We start from the raw sequence: 13,698 nt of genomic DNA, 5'->3' as shown, positions 1-13,698 counted from the left end.
TGGCGCAGCTGCAAAGGGGAAGCTGGTTGTCTACTTGGTGCAGCTGTGTGAAAACAACTGCAGAGCAGTTATTTCTGGAAAAATAGCAATTTTGCCCTTGTTTGGTAAAATTATTTAAAAGATAACTATAACAGTGAAATTTTTGAAACTCCAAAAACAAAATTTATTATGTAATGAATTAGTAAAACTTCAACGTATTAATTATGTAATAAATTTTATTATTGGGTAATTAGTTATTAATAATTATGTAATAAATTTAAAGGATTGATTAATATATTTTAAAATATTTACTTGTTAGATAGGTGAGCATATGAAAATATGAATAGAATATTTACTTATTAGATAGGTGAGAATATGAAATAAAACACTTGTTATAGGAATATAGTTATTTAAAAATATATTTTTGTTTTAAAAATATATTTCCATTTAGGATTTAACATATTATAAATAAACTAATCAATTTAACTATTTTTTTATCAAATATCGATGGTAACTTAAAGAAAACCAATTAAAGGGATGTGCGACCAATTTTTTTTCCCAAATTGAAATACACTGTCATTCATAACATTTATAACATATAAAAAGTTATGAATATCAATCTTTGATGGTTAAACATAAATACATTAATTTTTTATTTAGATCATGGATATGTAAACATAAATGTTGCTAAAAAAAATAAACTGTGATTTGGAGTACCCATTTCAGTTATATATCACAAAAAAATTTCATCGTTTACATAGCAAAAGATTTCAAGGGGATACATGACTTCTGTTAATCCCAAACTTCAATGATAACAGTGCAGAATTACATAAACACATCTCAAGTAACCCATATAGCATCAGGAGAAAAAAAAAAAAAACTCTAAAACTATTACAATCACAATTAGTAAGATAATTATATTATTCTTAACATAACACGATGTAGCTCTCGTGTCAGACTTTGCTCTAGTGATGTTCTCCATTCTCGATCAACATCATCTTGGGAATCAATCGAATCATCTGCCCAACGGAAGAATTTGCACTGTTCAGCGATGCTCCGTGGGCAGGTATAGAACTTACTCCAGTAGTTCTGTTGTTGGCGTAACATCAATAGTGAGGGTTCGAGGCCACATTAACAGAGTGTTTGTCGGGATGTCCAGAAAATTCGTGAGCTCAACTTCTCCTGAGTGCAACTAAATGGGAAATAAAATTCCAGTTGAAACAAAATCTTTATTTGTAAATGACTCATTTTATTAGTACGAAAGAGATATACATTGAATGAGAACATTTAAAAAGTATAAGAAATTGAGATATCCATCAATCCAAGTATGAATTGTGATTTACAGCGACTACATAAAAAAAGTTAAATAAACCAATAAAGACAATGGATTTAACGTGGTTCGGTCATGCAGACCTACATTCACGGGAAAGGAATCATGTATATTCATTACTGTAATAAAACAAAAATATACATCGCTTACATTCAACAATGTCTCATTGTCAATGCTAAGAAATGAAAAATAGATCATTTTCATACATTTACAACATATTCCTTTCCTGGTGAAAAAATAAAATGTTGCCTTCCATATAGCTTTGACATAACAGAACAAAGGCTTGCTGTCCCAATTCCCTGAATTCTTTTGAGCAGCTTAACAAGAAATTTATAAATCTTGTTTCATTCTTGCCACCAAACAACCTTCGAGAGCATGATCTCTTCTGGTCAGCTGGATGAGTTGAGGAAATGCCTATGCATTTATATATGAAAGTTCAGGTGTTAGAAGATATTTTACCCTTGCAATCATAGACTTCTCCAATGGTAGAAATTGCAGCAACATGTTTACAGGTTTTCATTCAAATCGCAACAACATGTATAAAAGGAGTAGACTTCATAGACAGGAAAATTCATCCATCATAACAAAAACAACCACAAGCCCCATAGGACTGCATTCAATATTCACTGCAGTTAATGTTTACAGGTTTCCAAATCAGCCCCAAATTCATTGCACTTAATGTTTACATGTTTTCAAAACATCCCCCATTGGACTGAATTCAATATTAATTTTATTTTAAGGAGAGCAACTTTCCTTGGTAATGGCAACAATGGTTGTTTAAAAGTTTAAGCCATCCTAGAGTGCCTCATCAGAATCTAAACTCCTAGCAATGTCTTACTCCATAACTTTACAGAAAATCCAAATAAATTGCATGCAAACAAGCTTCAGTGGATAAGAAATGCAAAAAAAAAAAAAAAATACTTTAGAAAATCCAAGAGTATTGATGAGTGTAGCATGATATGATTGTAAAAGCCCCTAAAAATATGATTTCGTGAGATGTGCGAAAACATAAGAAAGGCATGTTGTCCCAAATTGCTGAATTCTTTTGATCAGCTTAACAAGAAATTTTCAAATCATGATTACTCTTGCCATCAAATAAACTTGGAGAGCATCATCTCTTCTATTGAGCTAAATCAGTGAAGCAAAATATGAAGTTCAAGTGGTATATATGTAAATGCAGAAAGAAAAAAAATTAATATTTTAGAACATCCAAGAGTTTGATTCCCATAGAATTAGCTTTGCCATAACATATCAAATGAATGTTGTCCCAATTTCCTGAATTTTTTTGAGCAGCTTAACAAGAAATTTATAAATCCTACTTCATTCTTGCCACCAAACAACCTCAGAGAGCATAATCTCTTCTGGCAAGCTCTATAAGTTGTGCAAGTGCAAAGTGATATGTGCAAAGTGATATGTATGTAGATATGAAAGTTCAGGTGTTAGATTTGTAAATATCTCATGCACCTAAAAAGTTGACTCCCATGGAATTAGCTTTGTCATAACAAATCAAATTAATGTTATCCTAGTTTCCTGAATTTTTTCTAGCAACTTAACAAGAAATTTATAAATCCTGCTTCATTCTTGCCACCAAACAACCTTTAAGAGCATGATCTCTTCTGGCTAGCTCTATGAGTTGTGCAAAGTGATATGCATGTAGATATGAAAGTTCAGGTGTTAGATTTGTAAATATCTCATATTTTATTGTAAATGCACCTAAAAAGTTGATTATCATGGAATTAGCTTTGTCATAACAGATCAAATGAATGTTGTCCCAATTTCATGAGTTTTTTTGAGCAGCTTAACAAGAAATTTATAAATCCTACTTTATTCTTGCCACCAAATAACCTTCGAGAGCATGATCTCTTTGGTCAGCTCTATGAGTTGTGCAAAGTGATATGTATGTAGATATGAAAGTTCAAGTGTTAGATTTGTAAATAAATGCATGAAATATTTGTAATTGCACCTAAAAAGTTGATTCCCATGGAATTAGCTTTGCCATAACAAATCAAATGAATGTTGTCCCAATTTTCCGAGTTTTTTTTAGCAGCTTAACAAGAAATTTATAAATACTACTTCATTCTTACCACCAAACAACCTTCGAGAGTATGATCTCTTCTGGTCAGCTCTATGAGTTGTGCAAAGTGTTATGTATGTACATATGAAAGTTCAGGTGTGAGATTTATAAATGCAGAAAGAGAATAAATAATTTAGAAGATCCAAAAGATTTGATGAGTTTTGAATGACATACATATACATTCACCTAAACTTCACCTCAATAGAATTTTATCAGAAAAGAACAAAAATATTCCAAACATTGTATATATCTACAAAAAGATTTGTAAATGCAAAAAGATTTCCATTTTTAATCTTATGTATTTACATATCAAACACCTAAATAGAATTTTATTAGAATATCTCACCAAATGCCCAAATGCCCAAATGCCCCATTTCAAATATAAAGTTAATGCTCAACATTTAACACTCAGCAGAAAAGCTTACACCCTTGCATACATACCTCTCAGTAGAAGAGAGAAATGAAGAATCTCTCACACACATACCATACAATTCCTTTGTGCTTGCATATCTAACACCTAAACTTTAATAACAACAAGGAAACCAATGAAATAATTTGCACATATTCCAAATGCTTTCCTCAATAGAATTTATATTTTAAGTTAAAATTTGCTTCATTTTCTTAACATAAAACATTACAAAATATGTGATACCATGAAGTGCAAAACTTATGTTATTTAACATCAATTATACAAACAATAGTCACGCTCAAACCAATTCATTTGTAATCTGTTCTTAAATGGACGACATTTCATTTGCACCTTGCCCTCCTTCGTGCAAATGTTAGAATGGTCGTTCTCCCCTCAGGGGAGAGAATGACCGATGCAGTATTCAAAAGCTTCAGCTGGTTCATTCTCTTCGGCATTGTGGAAGTCAACATCAAATTGAGATGGGTGTCGCATAATGAAGTTGTGCAACGCCATCATCGCTATAAAAATTTGTACTAGTTTGAGAAAGGGGTAAGTTGACATATCGCGCAATATCACCCATTTTTTTTCCAAACCCCAAATGTCCTCTTGATGACCCCTCTCATTGATGAATGTTTTTTGTTGAACATCTCATTCTTATTTCGTGTAACATTGCTTGCTCTTTCGAAGTCTGGTATATGGTATCCGGTGTTAGGGAAGGGTTTAAGGTACCCTCGCTGCATAGGGTAGCCGACATCCACTAGATAATACTTTCATGTAGAGTGTTCTACTTTAATTTTAACATATAAAGTGAGAAACAAATGTATGTAGGTAAGAAACGTACCGAGCAGAGGGTGAGAGAAGTTGAAGTGAGGATTCCTTGTAGCACTCTTAAAAACTTTGTTATCGTGTGCGCTACCCTCCCAGCCAGGCATGACGAAAGAAAAACACTTGTTGAAGTCATAGACGACCATGACATTCTGGGTTGAAATTCCAGTGCGACCAATAAATGCAATCTTCTCATTATTTGCAACTTGTGCATCAGCGTAAGTATCATATATTCACCAATACAATCCTAAACAAATAGTATGTCATCTGAGCAAATGATATTGTAGCACCAAAAAATTGAAGTCGAGGAATTACTTTGAAGTAAGACATGTATCGTGCATCATGCTGAATCTCTAACGGAGTGTGTGAAAACATTGGATCGATTCGCTTTATGACAATCTTGGACAGACTGACGAGAGCATTCAACCCCACTGAGAAGTATATGTTTATCGTTTCCAATGAGTGCTGGAAGCGTTCTATCACAACATGAATTGACTTGTTCTGTGATAATATCTACAGATTCAATGTCAAGACCTCACGGTCAGTCGTCCTCGATGACCCACGTAGGCCATGAGATTGACTTAGTTGCTAGTAAATCTCAAGTAAATCTCAAAAGACTTCCTGCGTCATGCGAAACATGTTACTGAATCTTCTTAGATGCCCTGTTAGCATTTCTTCTACCAATTTGTCCCCAATATGAGATGATGTATAACACGGAGAGCGTACAATGTATGTGTTGTAATATTCTATGACCAAGTTAACTGTTACAGTTCTCCTTTGATGTCGTTCTTGTTCCGGGTTCATGCCCTTGTTAAATGTACATGTAACCTCAAACATATGATTATAACTTATTAAAATTCGTACCAAATGACCACACAAACATTAAATGGATATTCTTTTAAAGATATTTAATTTAAATAAAAAATAATTAGATTTATCATTAAAATTAATTAAAAGTTTCCTCATTTATTTAAAATAATCAAATTATAATCCAATTTAATTTAAAATAAATTGATCAATTTTCAAATCAAATCACGGAAGGATGTGCGGACTTCAATAATATGCTACTACGTGTGTTACATGATGGATGTTATTTCAGGATTATTGAAATGAAACAACGAAAGTTATTTCAGAGTAATTTAAAAAAAAAAAAACCCATGTATTCCAATTCAATAATCCCGAAATAACTCCAAAATAATATTTGCGGTTCCACTTCAATAATCCCGAAATAACACCGGTGATGTTATTTTGTGGTTATTTTTATGTTATTTTGGGGTTATTGAAGATAAACTCATATATTACATTTCAATAATCCTGAAATAACTCAAAAATAACCCAGAAATAACCTCCGCGTCAGGGTTATTTCTGGGTTATGGAAGAGAAACCAATATATTCCACTTCAATAGTTCCGAAATAATACCGTAAATATTATTCTGAGATTATTTAGAAATTTTTTTGAGATTATTATGGAGTTCCGAATTTCACTTTAATATTTTTTTAGATAAAAGAGTCAGACCCAAGTCTTGAGTCGGGATAGAAAATTTGAGTCAGAGCCGGTTTTTGATATTGATTTCAGCCCATCCGATAACGCGTAGACAACTGAACCCAACAAACCCCTGTGGAGCGGCGTCTCTCATTTTTCTTAGCGAAACCTCTCTGGTGTAAATCCCCATTTCTCGACGGGACGGCAGTTGTTCCTTCTCTTCAACCAAGGAACAATTCTCCATTAGCTTCTCGCTCTCTAAGGTCTCTTCTCTTTTCTTCCCTCCTTTGCTAGCTCGCATTTTGCATTGGAGCCCCGATCCATTCCCTTCTAGGGTTTCTTTCCTCCGTGTTTCATTGTTCTTCAGTTTTTGGCAGATGGATATCTCTGATGAAATATTTTCGTGTTATTTGCTTCAGTAGATGGGTATGTAATATGAATGAATTGTCATTGAACTAGGGAAGAGGACATGATTCCTTCTTCGATTCCTTTGGATGCTCTATTTTAGCATTGTATACATCCTTTTTATTCTTATACCATTCATATGGAATGTATTTGGGGGTGATATCTTGTTAATTTTGATTGAGCTGGCTTCAACTTGAAATCCAAGTTTCAAGTCTAAAATGAGTGATTTCCATTTGAATTTTGCATTGATGGAAGTCAGTTACATTTATACTTATTTTTAAAGTCATTTGGTTATTTTATACTAATTCAATACTTATAAGACTACATTATGAAGTACATTGTACATATAAAAATGCATGTTGGTGTATATTGAATGGTTGATGAAATAGGATATGTATCTATGTATGTATTCTTGATTGATTGCTATACATCCTCACACATCTTTCGTCATTCATAAAAAATTTGAATGATTGGGATTTAAAATAGTTAAAAATTAACTTTTTAGTTACTTTTATAATACTAATGACTTCTAGCAAATTTAAATCCGAACTACTCAAAAAATTGGATGAAGGATGGTGGGCGGGGACTACTGTCCTTCTAGAAGGATTATTATCTATCCCTACGTGCATATATCATATATTGGGATTTGAAATAGTTAAAAATTAACTTTTAATTTTATAATACTAAGTTCTTTTAGCCATTGTAAATCCGAACTATTCAAAAATTGGATGGAGGATGGAAATGTTTGGGGCAGCGGCTGCTATCCTTCTAAGAATTATTATCTATCCCCATGTGCATATATCATTTATTGAGTAGATTTTAAGCTGAACTGAACTGATTTCTTGTCAGCTATGTTCCAGTTATAAAAAATAAACCTTTTCGATTTTGAGTAAATTAAAAATGTTTTGAACATACTTATCAACCCTAAAGGAAATTGAAAGGTTATAACTTGATTATATTTTATGGTTGGAGGCAGAACAAGTTTTTCTTGACATATTCTTTACTTGTGCGAAGTGTTCTTTTATCAATCCATTTTCGCATAATTGAATGCATTGTAATCATTCTTGTAGAATGATGATTGTGGACTGCTGCAGATGTATTGGACTGTTCTTGTTATTTATTTTACTTGTCATAATTCACTCTTTAATGCATTTTAATCTCTCATAATTGAATGTATTTTGTATGGACTATATTTTTCATTTCATTTTATTTTGGTTTTTTAAGAATTCTTATTTGGTTAGTTAGCAACTTCCATATTTGTTAATTACTCGCATAATGTATATTTCATGTTCATAGGTTTGGTCTTTTAAGTAAAGTTTTTCCTAAAATTAGAACTTCTTTTTGTTCCTAAAATTAGGACTTTAATTTCTCTTTTATGTAGAGAACTCTGGCCTACCATGGTGTAGCTTATAGGATGTATTCTCTTAAAAATAATTTTTTAAATAATTTGACCTTTTTTCTATGCATTCTTGTTGAATGGTGCTTGTGAATTTTTGTAGATATTTGTTTGGGATTTATTTGTTTTAGATCCTGATTTCTTTTATTAGCCACTCTATAATGAATCTGAATCTTTCTGAATGGCCGTGTTTGGTAGGCGACACACACACACTCACTCACTATCGCACTTTTTTTGGTTTTTCCAAGTTAGAAAACCTAACTTGAATGTTTTATGGAACTAGTAGAGTTGAAGCAATCTTGTAGGTTCCACTTGTCTTGAGGACCTATCTATTCTAAAACTCTACATTGGAACTGGGAGAGTTAGAGTTTGAAGCACTGTCTTTTAGGTGCACCTTACATGATTTAGCTAGGAATTGTTGACCTCTACATAGGTATGATTTAAAGGGGGAAAATTTGGCCATCTATGGTTTCATTTATGTCTCTGAACTTGAACCGAGGTCAAATTGTTCAAATTTATATGAAGATGTTACAGTTTCTTTATTTATTGGGATCTGATTCCTAATGTTTAATGGATTTGCAAATAATTTATCATCAAGAAAGTTGTAGGCACCACTGATTCTTAGTTTCATGAAAGGCAATTTATTTTTTGCAAACATTTACCATGCTGCATACCCTAGGTAAGAAATAAGTTGATTAAGTTTAGAAAATGCCTGTTAAATCCCATTTTTTTAAACAAAAACCATTATTTGTTTGAGTTAACATAAAAAAAGCAAAAGCAAATCCAATTTTTCTTACCTAGCGAGGTCTTGTAAAAGAGTTTCAGTAGTCCCTATGATTGCTGAAGGCTAGTAAATTTCAACATCTGTTCTATTAGTTTGTTGAAGATTGAGAGGAAGATGTATAGCTTCAAATTTCAATGAAGAAATATTTATCTATATGGTCTAAGTTATATTGTATGCTTTATTGCTTAAATGGTTCTTTTTTTTTTTTGGATTACAGAAGTTGCATGAAAAGTAACAAATCTTTTGAATTGCATTTCTAATAGTGAGGGTGGGGTTAAGCTATAGCATGTTTGGTTTTATGTGTCTCACTACGTTGCTCTAGATTTCTTGAAGTCTAAGAGGTTTTTATGTTTACTTTTTGGTGGGAAAAGTTGTTTGTTGAAATATTAGATTTTTATGCATTTCATTATTAATAGGTCTATAGGTTGTACCTATGGGAATAAATGAGCTGAATGGGAGTACTTTTTAGAAGCTATTCTTAAATTTTTCATAGGTTAATTCATTTGTTATGATTTTAGCATTAGGTTTGTTGAGTTATTCACACTAGGATGAAATATAGAGTATTGCTATACTTCAAAAATCATTTGGAGTCCACTCTTTTAGATTGCCAGATCAACATGAGGAGATTATCATGCATGTTTGCTAGTAGAGGGTTTTTATTTGTCCACCTAATCAGTTGATGATCTTGCATGAGTTCATGCATAGTTTATTTTTTATTTTTTATTTATTTTTGAGAGTATAGAATTTATTGAATTATAGAATGTGTCGATATTTTTCAAAAAAAATGTACAAGTACTTTATATGCTGGGTTCATGAAGTAGTTATTGGGCCAAAGAATGTCCAAAGTTCATTAGACGGGTTTTGATGATGCGATTTTTGGGCATTTGGCTGTATGCAAAGTATTGTCTCCATTATTGAGTTATGGCGCTCACTTTTTTATGGGTAAAAGCTATTTTTCTCAATTATTGTTTTTCACCTCTTATGGTTAAAGATTCCTATGGCGTTTCATTTGGATGATAGTCTTTGGAGATGTTGGTATTTGATTTATCGTGGAATGATGCTTGAAAACAGAATTTCTAACTGTTGATTTATTAGTATGTGTATGTGTAAGTGATACCGCTATCCATGCTGGCAAATGTGTTAGAGGAATGGACAATTTAATTTATTGAGTTTGCAGTTGGTGTTACCTAAAGTCTCATTAACTATTATGATGAGATAATGTTTTTGAAAAATGGTGGTGGAGCCTAAACTTTTCATTAGTTTGGGTACATAAATTTAAAATGAAATTCATATTACTTCTAAGTTTTTTAGATAATGATGCTAATATTCAATTTTCTTCATCTAGGTGTATGATTACATATATACATTTTCAATAGTGTTATTGGGATAAAAAATATTGGCAGAATTACCCACATAACATTGAAAAGCATGCATATTTACATCATTATCACCCAACGTAAAGAAATGAACTAGCAAGCCCTTGCATTTATGTGTGCTATGATCAAATCATTGTAAAATTTATAAACATGACAAATTTATGTTAGGGTTTTATTGTACTCTTTGAGATTTGGGCGGCATTATTGTAAATGGAGGTAATTTTGGGTTAGTTTTGCAAATAGGTAAGATTAGAATGTTATGTAAGAAATTGCTCTAAAATACAATATATTTCTTTATTATAGTTATGTTCTTATTATTATTATTATTATTATTTTGAAACTGAAGACATATTCTAGTATTGCAGTCCTATCTCATCCAAAGTGAGTTTTGATGTAACCGTTAACACTATTAAGTTTGAAATTAATCATTAGTCAATCAGAGACCAAGGCCTTAATTTTATTTCTTCCTATCCTTGTTTATTAATGAACTGCATATATGATTGGTCAAGTAGATCTTTGGCTCTAAGTCATAAGGCCTGTAGGAAATAACAGTCTAAGTTGTAATAAATAAATAATGGAGATCACGGATTCATTCGGTTTGTTAATAACATAAGAAGAAATTAGAGATGAGTTCATCTGTTAGCCTGCCTTTTCCAAGTGGAAGATTGATGACAGCATTGGCATTTCAGAGAGAAAGTGTTCTGTCCGTATATTAATAATAAAATCATCCTGCAATAGAAATAACAAATATTATGATTCAATATTAATGATGACCCTATTATGTTTCATTATTTCAGTTATTTAAAAGGCTTGACATGCCTTGAGTTTTAATGCTCACTAGTTGAGAACCTAAAGATAAAATTTTTGCTAACTTGAAAAGGAGAGGAAAAAATTATTTCTGATGTTTTTAATGCTATAGAGATGCAGATAGAAAACTGTAGGATAGCAGGAAGGGAAGCTGGCAGGCATGTGTGAAGGCCTTAATTCTAGAGGGAATATGGGAGGGTTAAATAAGAAAATGGAAAAGGGGGTTAGAGAGTTTTTAATGAAGTTCAGAATTGTGCTTGAGGTGGGATTGCGCCTATGGTGGTTGGGCAGAATGGGTGACTATTTTAAAAATGAGACTGACATATTTCAATGTTGCTATTAAAAAGAAGATTTCAGGGTCTGCTTGGGGCAGCTGTTGATTATTTATAATCTGCTGATAAACAAATTATTCTGATAATCTGCAGATTATTAAAATAAACTGACTTGCTGTTTGGGGTAACTTATTCAGAATAACTTATTGGTAGTTATGACTGTCTAAATGATCTTCTTGCCTCTGTTTGATAAAACTGTTTGGGGCAGCTTATTCAGAATATCTTATTGGTAGTACATAAGCATATAGTGCAGAAACATAAAATCATCACAGGTTAGTTCCAAATGTTGACATACAGTTCTCACACTCTCGTGCGTATCATAAAAAAAAAAAAAAGATAAAGACAAGTACAACTATAATGAGAAATATTAAAATATTCAATTTCAAACTCCGACTACGCCTGTCCTCTGCTACACTATCAACCTGGGAAAACATCAGATTCCCATCACTGTTGACAATGTAACATATGAGATTGTCGGCCCATCGGAATAAACCGCAACGAGCTGAAACACCCCTGCGACGACCGTAGAACTATCTCCTACTGCTATGAGGCTGACACAACGTGAGTAACAAAACCGGTAGTCCACAGTAACATAAAACAACTCTGTCTGTCACTTAAATCTTAAAAGTCATGTTGGTATAACTGCGAAAAAAAAAACAAAAAAAATCGAATGTTAGATCTTAAAAAAAAAAAAAAATACATGTCAAAATGAATCTATAATGTATGAAGAAAAGAAAGACTTGGTGGATTAGCTGCCATAGATAGCATCTGCTATAGACTCCCCTTGGGCAGCCATCTCAGTCACACCCTCCGCGTCATGAACTTCAAATTCATTACAGTCATTCTCAACCTCAGGAACTAAAGGCCCGATAAAAAATTTTGATGGTTCTTCATAGAAATTTAGCTCATTGTTATCAGCCATACTGAAATCCGTATCTGAACGTGAAGTATGTCGTTGGATGAAGTTATGAAATGCCATTATTGCCACCACAATATGTACCTGATTCTGAAATGAATATGACGACATATCACGCAATATGACCCATTTCTTCTTCCAAACTCCAAACGTTCTTTCAATTACCCCACATAAAGAAGAGTGTGGTTTGTAAACATTTCTTTCCTACCACGAATGGTGCCACTTGCTCGCTCAAAATCAGGAATATGGTACCTAATGTCTGGATATGGTTTCAGATAGCCCCTCTGCATAGGGTATCCAACATCTACCAAATAGTGTTTCCCTGTTTTTGTAGACATTGTTATTTGCAATAAATATATATAACTAGGATTTTTATAAATCAAAACATACCTAAAGACAGATTAGGAAAACCTTGCGATCTATTCCTAGTAGCATAAGAGAAAATCTGACTGTCATGTGCATTGCCTTTCCAGCCCGCCATAACATATGTGAAACACATGTTGAAGTCACATACCTCCATGACATTTTGAGTGGGTGAACCACTTCAACCAATGTAAGCCACTTTGTCCTGACTGGGTAGTCGGATATCAACGTGAGTACCGTCAATTGCACATATGCAGTTCTGTTTTACAGGGTTAGAAAATATTTATATTTTGGTTCGTACGTAAAAAATAATAGTTACCTTGAAGTAAGGAATGTAATCAGGATCGATTGTGATTTGTCATGGAGTATTAGCAAATGATGAATCCTCTGACCTGACAATTTTAGTGGCTAAGCTAACAAGTGCCTGTATGCCTTTGGAGAAATAACAGTTTATTTTCTCTGATGAATGCTGAAATCTCTCCATAGCACTTCTAATTGATTCATTCTGTAATGATTCATTCTGTACACTTCTAATTGATTCATTCTGTAACAGAATATATAGTGTTATAGCCAATACCTCCCTTCTCGTCGTTCTCGAAGAACCTTGGAGTCCGTGATTCGGGGATAACTCTTGCAGGAGATCTATAAATATCGGTACAGTCATTCGAAATATGTTGCTGAACCTAATTGGATGTCCAGAAAATATCTCACCTACCCATTTATCCCTAGCAAAGCTGGAGGTCATACGGGGTATACGAACACTGCTTGATCTGCAATACTCCAACTCCAACAATGACAATAGCTGCAACCCATGCCATTCTCTTACGACGTTCATGTTGCGGATCCATCCTAAAGGAAGAAAGATGTCGGTTAGTTCAACAATTGCTAACCAATAGAGCGAACGAGAAATAAACAATGAGAACACTCAGTCAGTTACAATAAAAATGTATAGAGCTCTACTAAAAGACATTCAAGAATCATGTAGAAGTACAATAAAAAAAAATCATAACTCCAAATAATAAATGAGTACATAATTTCAAAGAGTTCATAATATAATAAAAGAAAACATAGAAAAATTCATTCATCCACAAGAACACACCAATACTCGATGCGCAGCTTTGGTTCCATCGCCATGAATATTTGCCTACGTGTTTGATCCTCTAACTTTTTCATACATAATGCATGAAAGCACATATCCGCAACTAATTCGGGGTAATAG

The 13,698-nt window shown here is 32.9% G+C and overlaps 1 protein-coding gene across 5 annotated transcripts in view; it reads left to right on the top strand.

The window, feature by feature from the left end:
• Positions 1-6,203: 6,203 nt before the first annotated feature.
• The window catches only part of LOC110030390 (probable NOT transcription complex subunit VIP2), a 65,974-nt gene continuing 58,479 nt past the window's right edge, over positions 6,204-13,698 (top strand). For 4 of the 5 annotated variants that reach the window (XM_020733078.1, XM_020733079.1, XM_020733077.1 and 1 more), the window contains exon 1: positions 6,204-6,363. The gene's annotated coding sequence lies outside the window, so the exon portion shown is untranslated. The remainder of the gene's footprint in view (positions 6,364-13,698) is intronic. The other variant, XM_020733076.1, reaches the window with a different exon arrangement.

This window comes from Phalaenopsis equestris, unplaced genomic scaffold (assembly GCF_001263595.1).
Source record: "Phalaenopsis equestris unplaced genomic scaffold, ASM126359v1 Scaffold000711, whole genome shotgun sequence".
Taxonomy (NCBI): Eukaryota; Viridiplantae; Streptophyta; class Magnoliopsida; order Asparagales; family Orchidaceae; genus Phalaenopsis; species Phalaenopsis equestris.
Note: the sequence above shows the minus strand (reverse complement) of the source record. Positions and strands in the feature narration are given on the sequence as shown.